At 45.1% G+C, this 20,646-nt stretch overlaps 1 long non-coding RNA gene across 1 annotated transcript in view; it reads left to right on the top strand.

Moving 5' to 3' along the window:
- Positions 1 to 207: 207 nt before the first annotated feature.
- Positions 208 to 20,646, top strand: part of LOC140624029 (uncharacterized) — a 57,103-nt gene continuing 36,664 nt past the window's right edge. The window contains exons 1-2 of the long non-coding RNA XR_012023577.1: positions 208 to 637; positions 7,602 to 7,757. This is a non-coding gene — a long non-coding RNA (uncharacterized lncRNA). The remainder of the gene's footprint in view (positions 638 to 7,601; positions 7,758 to 20,646) is intronic.

The raw sequence follows: 20,646 nt of genomic DNA, 5'->3' as shown, positions 1-20,646 counted from the left end.
CATAAAGGTCTACGCTAAACAACTTCCCTGCCTCTCTTTCATTTACCTCCTCACTACTGGCATTTCTGTCGTGATCAATGTAGAGATAATGTCGAGAAAGATCTGGTTTAAAATGGACTTACCTTAAGGGAAGTCTAGGCCAGCATTTCCATTATCCTCGGTTATCTGTTAGGTATCTCTGTCCAGCGTGCCACTGGGCCGCGCTGGGCCGCCAGGGGGTTCGGTGACTCAAGGGAGGTGGGACAGGTCTGCTTCTCACCCACCGCCCGGAAGGCGAAGGCGGGAGCTAAGACACAGGTGTCCCACACCGCCAGGCACCTCTGCTCGGAACCTGCAATCAAAGGGCTGCCCTGATTAGGCAAGTACAAAAGGCAGTTCGGGTTACTGCCCTCCCCCCAGCCAATGGCCAGCCGGCCTGCCTGACAGCAGCAGGCCCCCCTGGAAGAGGAAGTGCCCGAGAACCGGTTTCTGCAGTGGCCAGGCCCTGAGCTCTGTCCTGCCCGCGCACCGGGAAAGCTGTCAAGCTGCTGTAAGGAGAGCCTGTGCTAAGGGTAAAGCCATCTTTGCCCTCCCCACACAGGGTCTCCCCTGGGTCCCTTGACTCACTGCGACAGCATGCACCCTAATGACAAAGCAGGTAAGGAAGAATGAATGGCTTTGCCAGCTTTGATCATGGAGTGCCCCTGTCTGCTCTTCCTCCCAGCCCTTGCCTTTCGGGCTGGATAAGTTCAGTTGGCTTTTTTGAATTTTATTTATTTATTCATGAGAGACACACAGGGAGAGGCAGAAACACAGGCAGAGGGAAAAGCAGGCTCCACGCAGGGAGCCCGATGAGGAACTCGATCCCAGGACCCTGGGATCATGCCCTGGGCCCAAGGCATATGCTCAACCACTGACCCACCCAGGCATCCCGGGAGAAGTTCAGTTTTTAATAATTAATTATGGTTTTTGCCAGCAACAGCTCCTCACAGAAACCAGGAGAAGGCAAGGGAGAATCAAATTAAGAAAAATCTTTCAATGGTCCTTGTTTCCAACAATAAAATTCAATGCTGTAAAAATTCAATACTGTAAAAATCAACCCAGAGTAATTTACGAACATAGTGTTTATTTAAACACACACACACACACACACACAAACAAACAACATTAGAGCACTGCATTTTAAAATTCAGTACAGTCAAATGCCATGGAGCTCACCTTTGTGGATAGAATCTTTATAGGTTTCCTAAACTACAAGCTAGAGGAATTTTGCTTAAATCTATCATCTGAGCCTCTGAAACTGCAATCCTTTGCAGCTGTATGGAGAAGTAGCACTTGATTCAAGTTTTGGTATTTGCCCCAGACTGTATGGGTCAGCCTAACAGTAACCATAGACACAAAGAGAGAGAAAAGGAATAGTGCACACAGAAAAAAAAAAACAGTCTCCAAGTGTGTCTGAGTGTGTGGGTATGTAAATGCATTTTCATTAGTTAACAGCTGCTGTGGTGAGAAAAAAACAAATTATAGGACCCAAGGCTAATCTGTAAACCTTGCTAAAAAATCTTAAGAACACTTTTAATTTTTAGATGTGGAAGAAAAGAAGAAAGAAAGGGAGCATGCCCCCAGATACACACTTGTGTGTGTGCACACATACACAGCAGAAGTCTGAAATCACAGGGCATATACTCTCAGTATAGTAGTAATCTCCATTCTAGACACCAAGAAAGTCTAAAGAATCCTTGAAAATGTGATCACATTTCAAAGGTGAGACTAATTTTATTTAAAGACAGTTCCTGGGGGCAGCCCTGGTGGCTCAGTGGTTTAGTGCCGCCTTCAGCCCAGGGCGTGATCCTGGAGTCCCGGGATCGAGTCCCACTCGGGCTCCCTGCATGGAGCCTGCTTCTCCCTCTGCCTGTGTCTCTGCCTCTCTGCCTCTCTGTCTGTCTGTCTCTCTCTCTGTGTCTCTCATGAATAAATAAATAAAATCTTAAAAAAAAAAAGACAGTTCCTGGGGTGCCTAGGTGGCTCAGTCAGTTAAGCATCTGCCTTCAACTCAGGTCATGATCCTGGGGTCCTGGGACTGAGCCCCAGTCAGGCTCCCTGCTCAGTGAGGAGCCTGCTTCTCCCTCTCCTCCCTGCTTGCGCTCTCTCTCTTACTATCTCTGTCTCTCTTTCAAATAAATAAATTAAATTAAATTAAAAGTTACTATATTAACAAGAAAGATTGTCTCTCCAGAATGTTCCACTTGAATTGCAGAGCTATTTAGATTTCTATAACGTGAATTAGAAGGAAATAGGATTGAAGCAAGTGCAGGATGAGAACAGCAGTCAGTGTTGGGCAGAAAAATCATCTTGCAGAGCAGAGAAACATGCCACTGGATCTTGCACCACAGACGCATTGTCCCCAAAGTAGCTGTCTTTCCTTCTAAGAAGGCAAAATTCTTTTTTTTTTTTTTTTAGAAGGCAAAATTCTTATCCCAGTTTTTCCTTCCTCACCCTGCAACTTCTCACCCCAAACACAACTAAGTTGCAAGTCCTTCCATCAGACACTACCCCCACCAACCCAGAAGTCAAGAGCAGTCAGGCCACAATATTCATTCTGAATGTGTCAAAGTTAACAGCCTCCTGCTGGGGACCAGGAGCTTGCCTCCAAGGGGCAGAATGACAAATGTCTGTTTATCACAATCCCCCATCTACAATGGGAATGCCATTCCGTCAAACAGCAGAACACACACTAGTTTAAAGGGGCCAGAAATCTCCTCCCTCTCCATTTCATCAGTCTTTTCCTCCTAGTGCTGCTCTGTGCAATCCAAACTCACTTCAAACCCACTCTCCTCCAAGTCCCTGGTGGCAACATCCTCAACAGATTAGTGGCTCTGGGAACTGCATGTTTTGTGTAAGGTCCTCCTGGCTGCTGTGACATTAGAAGAGAAGACTTCTCCATGTGATTCTTTAGAGAAGCTAAAAGAAGCAGACAAGTAAAAGAAAAAAATGATGTTGAAGCACTTAATCACCTGCCTTTTCACAAATTTTGAGATGAATAGGGAACCACTACTATATTTACAAAGAATGGATATCTATGTGGTATTAGATTGAGCCATACTAAATTGTTAGTATTTTACCATTTTTGTTCTACTGCAATAGCAATTGCACTGATTTAACCCGCAGCTGAACTACAGCTAACAACTGGTAATGAATCACATGCCACCAGTCACTATGTTTCATTCTCTAATCATCACCACAATTCTATAAATACTATAATTATTGTTGCAACTTCACAGAGGAAGACACAGGGGCTTGGGAAGGTTAAGCAACGTGTTGAACAATTTCCAGCAGGCAGCAGGGTCGGGAGTCACACTGTGGCCACGTGACTGCAGGGCCTGTGCCTTGCACCGCCACCCTGGGCCACCACCCTCCGCCAAGGAGAATTTGAATCCTGATCTTGGCATTCTCCGGCTTTGTGACCCTGGGCTGGTTACTAAACCTCTCCAAACCTCTGTTTTCTCTCCTCAGAAATGGGGCTGATAATAGAATCTGATGTGAGGACCAAACACGATAATATAAGTAAAGCACTTGGCACAGTGCCCGCCCTCGGGAAGAGCCCAGACACTACCCGGTAATAGTGACATGGGCGGGATGAGCACTCTCCCACCTGCACCGGGACGTGAAGGGACACAGCTCACTGAGTGTCCCTATCACCCACTGTCATAGTCTGGCGGCCACTCATGGGTAGAACGACAGTGACGTCTGCTCGGGTCCTCAATTCTGGAAGTGACGCCCGCCACGGTCACTGCACATTACTTCGGTGGAATGTGCACCAGCTCCCCCTCATTAGGAAAGAGACTACCCACACCACGCTGTCTGCTTGGGGACACCCTCTGCCCCCAGAAACCCCTGCCCTCACCCCCATCTTCTAGTTCCTGCTTCTTCTACTTCAGATTTCTAATGGAGAATCCGGAGACACTTTCACAAACATCTTAGACTTCTCATTTATTTCCTACCTGGCTTCCCTGGCAATTGGCTGTAGAAGGTTACCCAGTTCGTCTTTGATGACACATCGATGGTCTAATCTAGAAGCAGAGCTGTGGAGCCCAGAGGTGGGGCTTGGCCTCTCCCTTCTAGTTCTGCCACTGAACTGCTAAGTGACCTTGAACAACATGCTTATCATCTCTGGGCTCTAGTCCTCACTCTAATCCAGAACAGCACTAATATCTGTGGTAAAGAGAAAAAAGATCACTAGATGAGATTTTAAAGAAATATGGCATTTTACTATTCCTTTTCTCTAAAAGCTAGCAGCTCATCTACTCAGGGACATCTTGTTTTTTCAAGATTTATTTATTTATTCATTCAGAGAGAGCGAAGAGAGGGGCAGAGACACAGGCAGAGGGAGAAGCAGGCCCCATGCAGGAAGCCCGATGTGGGACTCGATCCCGGGTCTCCAGGATCACACCCCGGGCTGCAGGCGGCACTAAACCGCTGAGCCACCGGGGCTGCCCCACATCCTGCTTTCTTCGGATTACCTTTTTAAAAACAAACCCACAGGCAGGAGAGTTTTATGTTACTATTGATAAACTGCAGACCAAGATAGAGAGCCTTGATTCCAGAACACCAGATTTCCACTGGTATTTTTCCTTAATGATTTGCACATGTTCCTGTAGGGTGCTTGTTTGTGGTTAGAGATAAGGATCTGTGGAGAGAAAGCCTTACAACATAATGAAGAAAATGTGGTTTCACTTATTTTCAATTTCTCTGTGGCCATGCATCATGGTTACACTGTTCTCCAGCCGTGTAAGGTAGACTCATCCACTGCATAAAGTAGATTTGGTTGCCTGCAGGGCACTTACGTGCCAGGCCTTATGTTTTTCTGATATGCTCCAGAAGCTCAAAGTACTTTTACAGAGTATGCTTTTATCTTTATATTATTTTTAATTTTTTAACTTGAGTATAGTTGACACACTGTTACATTAGTTTCAAGTGTACAACATAGTGATTCAACTTCTCTATACATTATGCTATATAGAGTATGTTTTTTAAAAATTAAAAGTTTGAAAAAAAATTAAAAGTTTGTCCTCAACATTCCCAGGAGGAATTGAAAGAATTTTATGAATGGAGGAGATAGAAACAACCTCTTGGCTTCTGGGCTGCTTTCTTTACACAGAGGACTCACCACCTTCTAACATACTGTATAATTTACATATGTATTGTGTGTGTTAGTCATTTCCTCTGCTCACAAGAATGCTCGCTGAGGACAGAGATGTCTGTTTTAATCATGCCTGACTCCTAAGCATCGAGAGCAATGACTGACATATATTAGATGCTCAATAACTAGATTAAACTTGATAGTCACCTAAATAATTCAGGTAGAACTGGTACCCTGCACATCTTACTTCTAGAAATCACACTGTTTCATTAGAAGGAAGAGGCAATGTAGAATAGATCACACTGGCAAGGATAGTGATAATGACAAAGGTGATGATGTGTAAGGCAAAAAATAAAAAATAAAACTTCTATGAAGTTCAGAATTAGTTTAGCCCAACTCTGCAAATCCCCACATAGAAGTTCCAGGCTGAAAGAAAACTGGGCAGTAAGCCTAAAAAGAAACTTAATAAGCTCAGTTTCTCTTTTCTAGCCCATTTTTGTTTAATTTCATGGGAAACTGTATTCGCTGGAGAACTACAAGTATGTCTGAAGGAGTGAGATCCTTGAGGGCACTCTAAGGGAAGTGGACGCAGGAGCAGTTGAGCCATGCTCACTTTGTACTCAGGCAAACATTTTTTTATTCCAATCTGACCACACACCAACATCAAGGTTGATGAGATAATGCCTTTAGGCCTCCTAGAGTCATAAAAGATGTCAATCAAGTCCAAAGTATTAACATTGCAATATCTTTCCTGCATAATAACTGTAGGACATAAATCAGAAATCCGAAGGCATGATATTTTTTTCGTTGCTGGTGTTATTCATGAGAGCCACGCTTTTCGATTTAAATTCTGATTCTATGGTGCTACCTTTGACCTCAGAGATGAACAAACCAAAGGAACATATCATTCCTGTTCTCCTTTTCTCTCTTCATATTCTCTGATCCTCTGGGGCAACCTAGATATTTCTTCACAAGAATGTTAGTGGCCAGAAGGCAGCAAACCACAGCCTTGAGCTCAGTCATGCCTTCAAAGTCCCGACATCCCAGATGGCGAACCCCAAGTTACCATTTAGTGCTAAGAATAGCAGATAGAGGAATTATATTTGGATTCACATTTTATCTTTGGGGATGAAAAGGAAACAAGAGAAAGAGTACTACAGAACACTAATTACAACACTACTGATAAGTCATTTCAATCTCTAGGAAAATTGCGCAGCTACTATAAAAATGAATTCCATTTCTATACTTACATATGGACTTAGCTTGTGAGCAGGGCACCTACTATGTAGCAAGAAGGATACTAAGTACTTCACATATTTTGTTTCAATTCTTCCAACAACACTACTAGAAAAGTACTATGACTATAATACCTGCTGTAGAGCTAAGGCGAGGTTAAACACTTGCCCACGATCATAAAACTAGCAAGTGGTGATGACAGGAGTTGAACCCAGGCAGCCTGATTTCACAGTATATGCTCTTAAGCACTAGTGTATCTGTTAGATTTGTTATGACTTAAAAATGGGATGTGTTTGGCATATACAATATTTAGGAGTTTGGGGTATTGTTCCAGCTGGCAGATTTCTCCCTAGGGAGAACGTGCCATGCCGCCCCCAGCCAGCTATCAGCAGAGCAGATCAGTTTGATGGCGCCAGCCAACAGTAACGAGAGAGGCTGTCAAGCAATTAGCCTGATGATAATTTGGTATAATAAAACCTGCTTCAAATCATAATTTAAACAGACAATGTGGAGAACATTCTTCCTCTCACTTTCCCTGTCCTCCATCTTGTGGTAGAAAAAGGCAGTTTGGATCACAGTGGGGCTCGTGAACCCACATGCCTTGAAAAGAAACGTGACAGGAGACATAGAAGAGTGGGCAGTCAGCACAGTATGTAGGGGTTTTCAGTCACTTGGCAAGCATTTCATGCATGCTTGCGATGACAGGCCCTGGAAAGGTCAGGAGTGCAAGACACAGTAACTCCCTGCCTTAGTTTAGTATTAGAAAGGGTCGACCATCACTCTCCCGGGAAAGACTCAGTCTGGACAATCGGCTGGAAAGGAAAAGAAAGATAACTAGCCAACCCGTACTTGAGCTACCAAGACTGGCAAACTCAGATGCCCACCAGGCCAGGCAGACAGAATAAACAATCAAAGTGGCAGGTTTAAGATCATAGGAAGCTGTGAGGCCCCACCTCACCTGACTTGGGTACACATAGCTCCAAGCCACTGCTGCCAGATCAGATGTTTTTCCAGAAGACGGAAGACCAGATTCTTAGGTAAAACATTCAGAATTTGAACACAGATTAAACAAGTGTTTGCAGGCCAAGAGGTAGTTTTCAAATTCTGCAAAGAATTTTATTAAATTCAATGAGTTGCATTTTAAAAATAAATTTGAATAGCTTTCATAGTAGATTTGGCATGTGTAGGTAGACCTTCCAAGCCTTATGTGCACCTATTTCAAATCATTTTTAAAATTTGTATTAAGGGCAGCCCCAGTGGCTCAGCGGTTTAGCACCACCTTCGGCCTGAGTTGTAACCCTGGAGACCCGGGATCGAGTCCCACTTCGGGCTCCCTGCATGGAGCCTGCTTCTCCCTCTGCCTGTGTCTCTGCCCTTCTCTCTCTCTCTGCGCTTCTCGTAAGTAAAATCTTTAAAAAAAATAAAATTTGTATTAAGATGTGTAGCATATACAGAGTATATAAAGTACACTAATCTTATATAAATGGTAAATATGACATTGAATATGTCCAGCATCTGCGGAAGGTTCCTTCCAGACTTTTCCAGCCTATTCCAGACTCCCCATCCCCCACTTTTGACCTCCATCATCAATAAGTTTTGCCTGTTGTGGCCTTGTTCAAATCTTAACCATGAGAAATTAATAATAGATTTAGTTGCTTCAGGTCTGAAAAAATAAAACTGGGTTTTTTTTTTTTAAGATTTTATTTATTCATAGAGATGCAGAGAGAGAGAGAGGCAGAGACACAGGCAGAGGGAGAAGCAGGCTCCACACAGAGAGCGAGACGTGGGACTTGCTAAACCGCTGCACCACCAGGGCTGCCCAAAACTGGGTTTAAATAAATAAAGGTACAACCAGTAAGAATTATGGTGAATCCAACAATAAGATGGAGCCCACAAGCTTAGCCAAGTACTTCTTTAGATTCTGATGCTTGCTATTTCCACATATCTATTATTTTCAATACCTGGTATTTCCTAGATGGATACATATGCCAAACATGTACTTGCTACTCTGTAGAGAATATCTCATATAAGGATATGAAAATCCTCTGATATACAATTAAGATAAAATTTATACCAACCATACAACTAAGGAAAACCATACTGCAGTAGGTTATGCAGCTAGATCCACACCTAAGACATGAAAAGTGTAGATTCAAAGGCAGGGCTATTACAAAGCCCAGGTATTTTTCCATCGGACTATACAACCTCTCTTAAAATTAGCAAATGGGGTATTTTCTTAAGTCTTAAATAAGACTATGATAAACTCTAATTCTTAACAAGGAGCATAATGAACCTTACTCAATTTAGACTCTGACTGGGTATTCATATTTCACATTATGAGGGTTGGTGGCGGTGGTAAGGTATTGAAAGCTGATGTTTATTACGTAGGTACTTTTTCTTTTTTCAAATAATGTCTTTGCTCAATGTGGGACTTGAACTCAAGACCCTGAAATCAAGAGTCTCATGCTCTGCCAACTGAACCAACCAGGCACCCCACAGGTACTTTTATTTTTAAAGCAATGCACCAGGAGACTTCCTGGTGGCAAGTGGATTATAAAGAAGTTGTAGGGAACTTTTATTGAAACTGTGTGCTGCATAGTAGATTCATTGTTTTTACTTAAGAGTTCTCTAAAAAGGCTTTCATTCTCCTTTTAACAAGATTGAGAAAACATGAACTGTTTATAGAGAAGAATATTATTTTATTGCATGAGCAATTAACATATATTCTCAGGAGGTGGATGGGTATCTAATGCCCTACCGTCTGCCAATACCAACCTCTTGTTGCTGCCTGTAAGGAAGACGGGCTCACTAATTGCCAAGTGATTTTAAGAGTAGAACAGTAAAGGGACCTGCAAGACCTTCTATTCACACCAATAGACTGAACTGCCAGACCCTTCCCAGGGCTCATCCTTCTGGTAGATGGGAAGAAGCTGATGGCTAGCCAACACTTTTCAGGTAGAAGGATAAACGCCACCAGGAGTTCATTTATGCCCAAGGCTTTTAGCCTGAGATATGCAAAAATTCCAAGTATATATTATTTTTTATCTCAATAGCCATGCTGAGACCAACTATTCTGTTTGAACTCTAGACTCAGGTCTATTTGACCGGGTTCTTCTCATGTTTTAGTTAGCTCAGAAACTAAACTAAAATCCTGTAAAATATCCAAATTTACCAGGGGCATCTGTTTCAAAATTTACATCTGAAATCTGAAGTCCAGGATTACGTTCCATGGGCAACCAACTGAGTCAGCCACATGACCTTTCCTCAAATCAACACCTTTTGGCTTAAGAATTTAAGCCATTTTTAAAAAATATTTTATTTATTTATTTATTCATGAGAGATACAGAGAGAGAGAGGTAGAGACACAGGCAAAGGGAGAAGCAGGCTCCATGCAGGGAGCCCGAGGTGGGAATCGATCCCCAGGACTCTGAGATCACACCCTGGGCCGAAGGCAGGTGCTCAAATGCTGAGCCACCCTCAGGGATCTCCATTTTTAAGCCATTTTTAACTCATGATTTTACTTTTTGCTTTAGTAACAGTATTTTTTTAATTTTTCTAAAGGATTTTATTTATTTATTCATGAAAGACCCACACACACAGAGAGAGAGAGAGAGAGAGAGAAAGACAGAGAGAGAGAGAGAGAGAGAGGCAGAGACACAGGCAGAGGGAGAAGCAGGCTCCATGCAGGGAGCCTGACTCGGACTCGATCCCGGGACTCCAGGATCACGCCCTGGGCCAAAGGCAGGCGCTAAGTAAACCACTGAGTCACCCGGGGATCAACAATAGCTGCCCAGCCCCCCCCCCCCCCCCCCGGCCCTGGCAATCGCTATGCTACTTTCCAGATTTATTAAATGGACCACTCTAGGTACCTCCCATAGTGGAACAGACAGCAGTGGCCTCTCTGTGGCTGCTTGTTACATTTAGCATAAAGTCCTCAAGGTTTATCCACATTGTACCCTATGTCAGAACTGCCATTCCCTTTAAGGCTCCAGATTCCTTGTTTTTAACTGTAAAATGTTTCAAGTGTATCTAGCAAGTTAATAAATCAACTAGATGGGGGCATACAAACAAACCATCAGCAAGGGAGTGAGAAATTTTGTTGAAATCCTTAAAGCTGTGGCTCTTTATGGTATACCAGAATCACCCAGAAAACTCGGTAAACCACCCACTGCTAGGCCCACACCCCAGAATATCTGATACAGTACAGAAGCATCTAGAGGGGGGCCAGATAATTTGCATTTCATAGGAGTCCCTGGTCCATGCCACACTTTTGAGATCGACCACTATAACCTATCCAGGGTTAATTCTGGAGGATTCCAGTATCAGCTCTTCGCACAATGCAAGGGGAATACCCCTCCCATCTAAGGTAGCCAGGAGGCCTGCAGTTATAGAAGGGAGACACAGCAGAACAAGAGCGCGAAAGGCCAGTCCTTGCCATTCCAGGGTCTTGCGGGAATGAGCGGAACAATGGTGGCAGGTCAGAGCAAAGCTTTCAGAGAGAAGTCTAGTTTCACCTCTCTGGCCTCAGGGAGAAGAGGCCAAGCATGTGAGGTAAATGAGGGTGATATTTAGGGAGTCGGGGAATCTTGGCTCCACTGCACCCTGTGAATCTCTAGGGAAAGGCCACTGTGAGGAGGGCCTGGCCCACCTTAATTTAGGCAGATGGGAGATGCCAGCCAGGAGACGTGGAATGAGCAGGTGAGGGTGTGAGAGGATCCTGGGGCAGACCCCTGGGCCAGGCGTTGCTGAGATGGACAACTTGGCAGACAGTATCTGAAATGAATGGGAACAAATCAGAGCCTACATCTGGCGGGGGGAAGGTTCCTAGGGATCCCCAGGGGCATGGTCCAGGCCAACTCTGAACACAGTGACCAGATTCAGCAGTGACAGGGGTGACCAGGGACAGAGCCCAGACACCAGGGGACAGGGTGCTCAAGGACCCGCACTCACCTCCCAGACCTTCAGACACTATTTAGGCAAAGCAGTCGGGCCTTGGAAATAAAAATAACATCTGAGACAGGGAGCAACGTATGTCAAGAGACTGAGCATTACCCCAAGGGACTGTTCCAACAACCGAGACGAGTCCAGCTTCCAGTTGGGCCGGGATGAGGGTGTATCGTTTAGTTTCCCTGCTCGGGGCAAGGGGAGTTTGCGAGGAGACCAAATTAAGTTCAGAGTAAAGAAACAATGTGTTTTTTCCTGTATATCTAAGTTATCGTGTGACTGGGGTTGTTAGATAAAATCAGGGACACACTCTTACTGAAAAACTGTTCTGAAGTTCGAATATAACCGCACCTGCTGTATTTCCGTAAGCTCTAGTAGGGCCTGTGAGTGCACGTGCACACGTGGCGGCAGCGTACAAGGGGCGACCCCAAACCTGGAACATACCGATCACTCTCTTTTCACTCCATTCAAATGTGGATATTCACATTTGAATCGTCATGACGCCTCTGTAAGATGATTTTCAAGATTGTGAAATGAGTATTTCAGCCACACCATCAGGATACCTGAGGTGCCTCTAAGCCTCCTCCCCAGGGCCCATCGTCTCCGGCCACTGCTCGGAGCAGGGTCAGCCACGTAGCCTGTGTGGCTGACACGGCCAGGGTCAGCCTTTGGAGGTTGAGGTCACCTTCGGCCCATGACTTGAAGGCTTCTGCCTCTTCGTCTTCTTCTTTAAGATTTTGTTTATTATTTGAGAGAGGGAGAGAGAGAGAGAGAGAGAGCACAAGCAGGGGGCCCAGCAGAGGCAGAGGGAGAAGCAGGTCCCCCCCCCGCTGAGCAGGGAGCCCGGGCTGGGGCTCAATCCCAGGACCCCGGATCATGACCTGAGCGTAACCAACTGAGCCCCCCAGGCGCCCCCCTGACTTGAAGTCTTCTAATGACAAGACCCACCAATGTGTCAATCTGTCATAGATGGAACACCATCCTGGTAACCCGCGAAATGGCTTTTAAAAATATGAACACTCATTTTACTACCACCATGTTGCTAGTGTAAGCTTACATTGTTCCCAAAGGACTTCGGCTGTTCTCAAGCCATATCTTTGGAGCTTGGAAGTCACCCCCTAGCGAGATTCCAAGGAAGCAAGAAACAGAGAGGTATGTCTGAATGAGGAACCAGGAAAAAAGATGGGTGTGGAGGAACAATTCCTAGGAGAAGAAAAATTTGAGATAGACGGGGTCCTGAACTGGAGAGAAGCCAGGGAGTCACTAGGCGCTGGCAAGAACAGGGCTCAGGGACAAATTCCATCTCCTCCAGGAGTTGGAGCAGGCCTCTGTGGCATCAATCTGCCGTGGACGGAGCCTTCCAGGGCTAGGGGTAAGGACTCGTAAGGCGAGCACTACACCCAGCACCACTTACCAAGCTTCTACTTTGTGGGAGGGAAGTGACAGACTCTAGGTGTTCTCTTACAAAATGGTAACTGTTCCAACATTTCTAGATTAATTAGGTATCATAACCGTTTAGACATTAGAGAACATATTATGACTGGGATCAAGCAGTGGTGTATTTTGTTTTGTTTTGGGGGAAAAGGGAAAATGACAGGCTGTACTGATTTCTTAATAACCATGAAACCCTCCATCACTTCTCCCTTCTTGCTGTGTTGTTTCTCCCATTTCTGTTTTTGTTTTGTTTAAAGATTCTATATATTTATTCAGAGAGACACAGAAGGAGAGAGGCAGAGACACAGGCAGAGGGAGAAGCAGGCTCCATGCAGGGAGCCCGATGTGGGACTCGATCCAGGGACCCCAGGATCACGCCCTGGGCCAAAGGGAGACGCTCAACCGCTGAGCCCCCCAGGCATCCCTCCCGTTTCTATTTTGATTGGCATGTGGACTTGCTCCCATCAAATGAGATAGACAAGTTGGGTAGGTTAATCTACTTAAGGGAACATGAATCAACACTGTGGGGAAAATAAAAGGCACCAGTGTGTGACTGTCTTTAAAGCAAAACAAATAAAAGCATTGGCAGAACCCAAACCATGGGTCACCCAGAGGCTGAAGAACCCATGTTGTTTAGGGGTTTTGAGCAATCATAGAAAACCAGCTCCTCTGAACACCTACCTACTGGCTTAAATGTTTGGGTTTTTGTATCTGATGGACTGGAGTTCAAATCCACACTTCATAGATGTGCTCCCCTGGCCAGCCACGCTATGGGAAGTCTGGCCCTCGCCTATTACAGTAATAACAAAAGTAACACTTATTTCATAGGTTGTTAGAAGAATTAAATGTGAGGATGAAATGCTTGGAATGCCCAAAGCCAACAAGTGAAAGCTTCCTAAAATTATTTATCTATAGGTGGCAGGTGATACTCATAAAGCAGAATTGATTCCTAGAGATAATATCCTACATTTGAGCTGAATTGACCTACTTCTTCAGAGCCCGCTATGAATCTTATGAATGTGACTGCTCAGTCAGTCCAGTTCAATCACCTCCATAAATTCAATATCAAGTGCCCCCACCCTTTTATCCTCTTAATTTTAGAATGTTAATCCCAAGGAAATAATTCTAATACCACCCACATTGTCTGCATTTAGGGGACAGGACAGGGGTGTCTGTGAATTATTACACAAAAGAAAAAGCCTCTCACTATTGGATGGCTGTTCTGAAAAGGTCAAGGATAAGTCAGCCTTTTCAGAACACTTTCTTGAAAGGTCTCAAAACTAAATTTGCAACTATATGATGCCTTGTAAACTCTCATGCTTGCAAAGGGGAAAAATGCAAGACAGATGAAATACAACAAAACACGATACTGTAGGTCTTAATTTCTGAATGTGAGTTTATTTTTCTGTTTAATAGTATCTCGTACAAGGACCTGAGTTTTTGACCTCTGTCCCTGACTTTGAGACAAATTTGCAACTATATGATGCCTTGTAAACTCCCATGCTTGCAAAGGGGAAAAATGCAAGACAGATGAAATAAAACAAAACACAATACTGTAGGTCTTAATTTCTGAATGTGAGTTTATTTTTCTGTTCAATAGTATCTCGTACAAGGACCTGAGTTTTTGACCTCTGTCCCTGTCTTTGAGACAGTGATGGAAAGGGGATGAGAAATCAAGAAGCAAAGGTTGAAAGGTCCCTTAATCCAAACACCTCTGGTCTCAGTAGGGATGCTGCTCAATGTTCAGTGTTTGTGGGGCTGCAGGCCCGGGATGCACTTCCCGCAGACTGAAGCTGGTCCTCCCGCCTCACCAAGTCAGCACTGTGGTTATGAAGGTGTCAGATGTGAAACTGTGTAAACAGAGTGACACGGAGGCCATTCTTGCCTAGTGACCTGTACAAGAAAGGCCTATTCTTAGAAACTGCGACAAGCTCCTGTGCCCTTGGAAAGAAGGCAGGCCACATACTATTGCAATCTTTGAACATTTCTGTGCCTTTGGGGTGTGTTCTAAAACGTGTGTGAAAATGTAAAGAGAAGACGAGAACCATCCCCGATCTCTCAAGTTGAAAATCTGAATTTTGAATTTTACTTATATATCATGACCAAGAAGAGGCATGAAGCTAGTCTTTCATTTTGAGGAATAACCACAGGGTCACTCAAATTGACACTGATCCCATCCTTTTGGGTCTTCCGTGGGCCAAACAGACAAAGAAAGAGCCGTAGGAATGGCCTCCCCGCCAGAGGAGGGCCGAAGCACATCTCCTCCCCTTGCGCTGCAAGCTGCAAGCCTCTCTGGGTGTTACAATTGCCTGGCGAGTTTGTAAAGGAGCAGGCTCTCCCCCACCCCCAGTCTGATTTCGAAAGAGTACAGGGATTTGCATGTTAAACAGGCACCACAGCTGATTTTGAGGAAAACCTGCTACAGGATGAAGACAGGAAAACATGAAAGCTGCTGACAAGTAAGAAGGGAAAAATTGAATAAAATATGAACACACCAAATGATCAGTTCTTTTCACTTTTTTTTGTTTTTTCTTTTTTTTTTTTTTTAAAGATTTTATTTATTTATTCATAGAAACACAGAGAGAGAGAGAGAGGCAGAGACACAGGCAGAGGGAGAAGCAGGCTCCATGCAGGGAGCCCGATGTGGGACTCGATCCAGGGTCTCCAGGATCACGGCCTGGGCTGCAGGCGGCACTAAACCTCTGCGCCACCGGGGTTGCCCTGGTTTGTTTTTTTCTGATCAGGTCTTTTCTTTCATTTTGTTTTTTAGTTTTTTAAGATTTATTTATTTATTTATTTGAGAGACCGAGCACAAGCAAGAGGGACAGAGGGAGAGAGAATGTGAAGCAGACTCCCTGTTGAGCACAGAGCGGGACCTGGGGCTGGATCTCAGGACTACCCTGTCTCATAACATAATTCACAGTAGCTAACATTTGTATGGCAATTTACCAGTACCCTACCGGTGAGGGAGATGTTTTGTTTTGTTTTAAAGATTTTACTTACTTATTTATTTTAAATATTTTATTTATTTATTCATGAGAGACACAGAGAGAGAGGCAGAGACACAGGCAGAGGGAGAAGCAGGCTCCCTGCATGGAGCCCAATGCAGGACTCGATCCCCAGACCCTGGGATCACAACCTGAGCCAAAGGCAGATGATCAGCCACTGAGCCACCCAGGCGCCCCTAAAGATTTTATTTATTTATTTGAGAGAGACAGAGAGAGATAGTGAGAGAGAGAATGAGTGCCGAGGAGAGGGAGAAGCAGGCTCCCCGCTGAACAGGGAGCCCAACGTGGGGCTCAATTCCAGGACATGGGATCACCACCCAAGCCCAAGGCAGCTGTTTAACAGACTGAGCCACGCAGGCACCCCTAGGAAGATACTGTTGTTATGCCCATCTTACGGATGATGAAACTAAGGTAGTGGTTAAGGCCCCGCAACTAGCAAAAGATAAAACTGGGATTCCAAGTCACACCAAATGACTGAGAGAGTGGGGGCTGATCACCACCAGGCTACCCCGCTGCCGTTGGGCATATTTTTGTTTTCATTTCACAGATATTCACTGAGCACACATCATGTGCCAGGAGCCGTTCCAGGCGCTGGACATTGCTTCTCTTTCACCTTTTGCTCCTTTAAGTTATGCAGGTAAAGGATGAAAGGTTATGAGGATGTCTTACCCCTGTGCCAATATCATGGAAGGCTGTTTTAGGTGTCCAGGGTTTACAGGCCCTGCGATAGAGAACAATACAATGGCTGATTCCCAGGAGACACCTTTAAGGAAACATTCCAAGCAATCCTTTTAAAAATGCTCCTTAGAACAGTCTTCAAGAAAACAACACAGCAATCTTCCCCCCTAAACAATAAGCACATTAACCAAGCAACCATCCCCCAGGATAATTTTATGCCTCCTACCCACTAAGCAAACAACAGCACACAGGAGTCTGACAGCAGCATGAGGGGGGGTGGAAAAATTGTTTTTCTCAAATGCACTGATAAATTGTGACCGTGGACCCCTTAACGATGCAGGGCTTAGGGGCACCCACTCCCTGCATAGTCAAAAATCTGTGTATGACATTTGACTCTCCCCAAAATTAACTACTCATAGCCTACCATTGACTGGAAGCCTTACTAATAGCAGTCTATTAATATATGTTGTGTATGTGTTACTAACTATATTTTTATAATAAAGTAAGCTAGAGAAAAGAAAATATTAAGGGAATCATAAGGAAGAGAAAATACATTTATAGCACTGTACTGAGTTTACTGAAAAAAAATCCATGCATTGTGGGAAACGAACTAGGGGTGGTGAAAGGGGAGGTGGGCAGGGGGTGGGGGTGACTGGGTGACGGGCACTGAGAGGGGCACTTGATGGGATGAGCACTGGGTGTTATTCTATATGGTGGCAAATTGAACACCGATAAAAAAAAAAATCCATGCATAATGGACACGAACAGTTTGAACCCATGTCACTCAAGGGTCAACCGCGTGAAGGAAGCAGCCAGGCAGCTAATGAAGAGAGGGTGGGCCTCTAGCCCGGCGAGACAGTTGAACAAACATTTTACTAACACAGGCCACAGCACAAAGAGGCTGGTCCTTAGTAAAATTAAGGACTAATGAGGGTCTTCAATGGATGGCATTTAACAGTTCTTTCTGGAAACTGTTTATCCCTCACTCCCAAGAAGGGTGGGACTTTGTGCTATGGCTATACAAGGTGTGACTTTTTTTAAAAACCGGGACTGACAGAGTAAATGAATATTCCTTGAGGATAGATAGACGCGCACATGCTTGTTCCACTCTACTACGTCTTCACGTAGCATGAATAAGTTCAATGGCATTGAGCAAACCATCTTTCCTTCTGGTTTGTTTCCTGGGGGCACCGTCCAGAAATGATACATAGAGTGAACCTGGCAACGTGGTAGGGTGCGTGTGTGACTCGCTCAAACCTGCTGACAAGACGAGCTCCCGATGGCACAGTGTGTGGTGGCCGCTCTGGTCACTGGTCACGGACATTCACGGGGCTGCGGCGGACGAGCGCGGCCCTGGACCACCCCTCCCCTGCCCTGCAGTAGCCACAGCTCTCCACGAGCTTTCGGAAAGGATTCCACGGCTCTACAGCAATAATGAGAAACAGGCCTCACAGAAGTGCAGGAGCAGGAGCCACTGGTGGGATGAACCTTCCCAGCAGGCTTCTCTGGATCCTACAGTCCTGAAAGCTCTGAAGCAGGCGTCTTCGCGCTTGCTCTTCAGCTCTCTGCCACGCACAAGGCTCTGGCCTGCCTCAGGCCTCTCCTGATTTGCCTTCCTGGTTCTCCCCCTGCTTCTATCTGAATGACCCCATCCACTCTGTGTGGCTTTCTTTCACCTGTTAGTTCCTACCTCCTTGGGGTCTCTCTTTATCACCTCAACTTACGGCTCAAACCAGGGGTTCTCAAACTTGACGGCACAATAGCATAAAAGCAGCTTTAAAAATGTCCAATGCCAGGCTACACCCTACACCAACTGAATTAGGACTCGGGGTGGGACCCAGGCGTTGGCTTGTTTGTGTTTAAATCGGGGAGCCACGTTTGACAAGGAGCAGCGTTAAGCCATTTTGACTCAAGGATGCAGGATTCAAAACGTGTGGTTCACATTCTAAATCGGAATCACCCAAACCTGTCTGTTCCAGCCGATGCACCCACGTTTGGAGCCCAGGGGAAGGCCGCTGCAACCTCTGAGTGGCTTCAGAACTCGGATTCCACATCCTTTACACAGGCTCAGACAGATATTTGAGTGCCATTCCTTAGTGGTCGGGCACGGAGTGGTGACTCCTGCCTGGAATACTTTGTTCAAAGGAAAGCCGTGTTATCCCCGGAATGAAACCAGGGCTTTCATCATCAAACCTCCTCTGCTGGGAAGCAGTATGGCATTCCTTTGCATGCGGGCTAGCGTCCAATGCATAGCCAGTGAGCATATGTAATCCGCTGAGTAAAAATAGTGGTTATCATTATGGGCTACAGGAAAAAAAAAAAAAAAAGAAAAACCTCCCTTTTCTCATTACAGTAAGGGAGTCCTGTTGCATACCTCACAGGAAACCTAATAACATCTTATGTGAATTTTCCATGGGAAGGAACAACTGATTAGGAAACCAAATACGAGACTCCTAGACAGTGACATTCAAACCTAGAACTCCAGGGAAGCCAAAAACTCCTCTGCGTATGGTCCCAGTAGGATTGAAATATCTCCTCAAAGCATACTGAGCACATTCCCATGATGCCAGGCCTCTCGGAAAAGTTCCTGGGGGTCGAAGGCCACCGCAGTTGCCTCCTTCCCTTCCTCTCCACCACTTGCTCAAGTGGAAAAAATGTTTACAGGGTAAGTTACCACAGTTCTCAATTATACCGATTCCCCCTCTGGGGAAGTCTGAGCCTGGGTCCCCAGCTGGGATGCAAATCGAACTTCAGCCTCAGGTTCTTACTCACATCCCTGCTACTCACCAGTGTTTTGCTCAAATTCTGAACCACCAAGAGCAGAAGAGGAGAAGGACGAATGAAGTAATGGTTAGGGGCAACTGACCAGGGGGCAGGTTGGGGTGGGGGGTTCAGGGACCACAAGAGGGTCAACGCAAGCCTTCTGGGAGCATGTGGAAGTGGGAGGTATAAAACGAGATGTGAAGAGCTTCCAATACAGAAGCCAAAAGGGTGCCACTGCCTGCCATCCCAGCCACCACCATGGCCTCATGGTCTCCAGAGGGCGCAGGTACAACACACCCCTCCGTGTGCCTCCTCAGAGGACTCAGTATGGAGGCCAGAGTGGAGCCCCCTTGTTATATCTTAAGAGGCAATTCTTGGAACTTACACAAATCTTTCTCATTTGGCTTCTGTGTCCAGGAGAGGTGAAGGAAGCCACATGTGTTGCACACAGAGGTGAGTACCTGGAGCTTCAAGAGCAATTGTGCAATTGTCTCTAAAAAGATCATTGCTCCTTTTCTAACTGTCCTCAACTCCCACTACCCGCCCACTTAAGAGTTATCTTTGGACATCAGAACTTTCCAAAGGCTGCACACTGTGGAATCTAAAGAACATTGCATTTCTCAATTGCTCAGCCTGTGCCACATGTGCCTATGTAAGTAACCTAAGCATTTGAATCAATGGAACAAAGATGCCCCAGAAGATGAAAGTCACTTTCTAGAAAGTCCGGTCTGCAGCCTGAAGGTCCTCTTCCTGCAGCTCAGCCTCTCACCAATGAGCTACAACTTGTTTCAGAATCAGAACTCTTTCTATTTAAGTTCTCCAGGAAAGACCATCTTTTTTTTTTTTTTTTTTTAAGATTTATTTATTTATTTATTTATTTATTTATTTATGGCAGAGAGAGAGAGAGAGAGAGAGAGGCAGAGACACAGGAGGAGGGAGAAGCAGGCTCCATGCAGGGAGCCCGACGCAGGACTCAATCCCGGGACTCCAGGATCGCGCCCTGGGCCAAAGACAGGCGCTAAACCACTGAGCCACCCAGGGATCCCCAAAGACGGTCTTAAAAAACAAAAAGAAAAAAAAATCCCATTCTGAACCCTGGCCAAGTTGATACTACTCCTTTAAAACTACATCTCCTTTAAGCAAAATGGTTATTATCAGAAACTTTAAAACCATGTGTTCTCATTTGTACAAATAAATCAAATCGGTGCATATTTAATGACAATCAAAAGAGAAGGCAACCAGGTAGATTTTCATGAGCTGAGACTGTACAATACATACTCCTCACGGAATAGTGGTTTAATATTTTACTACAGTGAAGTGTTTTCAAATACACTGTCTTATTTCTTCCTTACAGCAACTGAGTAGGGAAGATATTATCAACTGGTTTACATTTTAAGATGAAACTTAGTCTCAGGGAGATTGATTTGTGCCTGTGATACCATGGTCAGAACACAACAGAGATGA

Source organism: Canis lupus, chromosome 33 (genome assembly GCF_048164855.1).
Source record: "Canis lupus baileyi chromosome 33, mCanLup2.hap1, whole genome shotgun sequence".
In the NCBI taxonomy this organism is placed as follows: Eukaryota; Metazoa; Chordata; class Mammalia; order Carnivora; family Canidae; genus Canis; species Canis lupus.
This window is presented reverse-complemented; position numbering and strand designations above follow the sequence as displayed.